This window comes from Aplysia californica, unplaced genomic scaffold (genome assembly GCF_000002075.1).
Source record: "Aplysia californica isolate F4 #8 unplaced genomic scaffold, AplCal3.0 scaffold00348, whole genome shotgun sequence".
In the NCBI taxonomy this organism is placed as follows: Eukaryota; Metazoa; Mollusca; class Gastropoda; order Aplysiida; family Aplysiidae; genus Aplysia; species Aplysia californica.
Window position 1 is genome coordinate 58,952 of NW_004797618.1, and position 683 is coordinate 59,634.

Below are 683 nucleotides of genomic sequence, written 5' to 3' on the forward strand. Positions count from 1 at the left end.
GTTGCTTCGGCCTTGCTTCTCAGTGGGACACAACATTCCAGTAGCCACACACACACACACACACACACACACACACACACACACACTCCTTTCCCAACTCGGGAATCGACTATAGTGAAGAGAAATCCACATGTGCCAGTCAGAAAACTACATAGGCAGTAGGCAGAAACCAACAAAGTAAACCGACAAACAATTTCTACAATACACGTACTTTGTACTTTAAAATAGTTGGGATTTTTTCGTGTAAATCCAAGAAGACAGGTCTCCTCACAGCCAAATGTTCATTGAGAAGATTATATGCCAGTCCAAAAGGATAAGCCTCAAAACTGTATTATTCGTCAAGAGGAAAGGAGCCACATTGCTTTTTCAAAAAACACTTCGTCTAGAGTTGCGTCTTGGATGAAAAGAGCTACCCACTGCTTTGACCACACTGAAGAGATACAGCCAAGTTAAAAAAGTGCCCGCACGCAGATCAGATGCAACTCGGGATGATTTCGTTTTCTTGTTTTTGTAAGTGTTTTACGGCGCTCGCTACTGCATAAGGTCATATGAGCGCGCGGGACACATTAAACTTTTTCAGTTGGTAGGAAATTTTGAATTTTGGCCGGGTGGCGGCCGAAGCCTACTCTTATCGATTTTAGACCACCAAGGGATCTTTAACGTGCGCAACTTGCACACGGGCC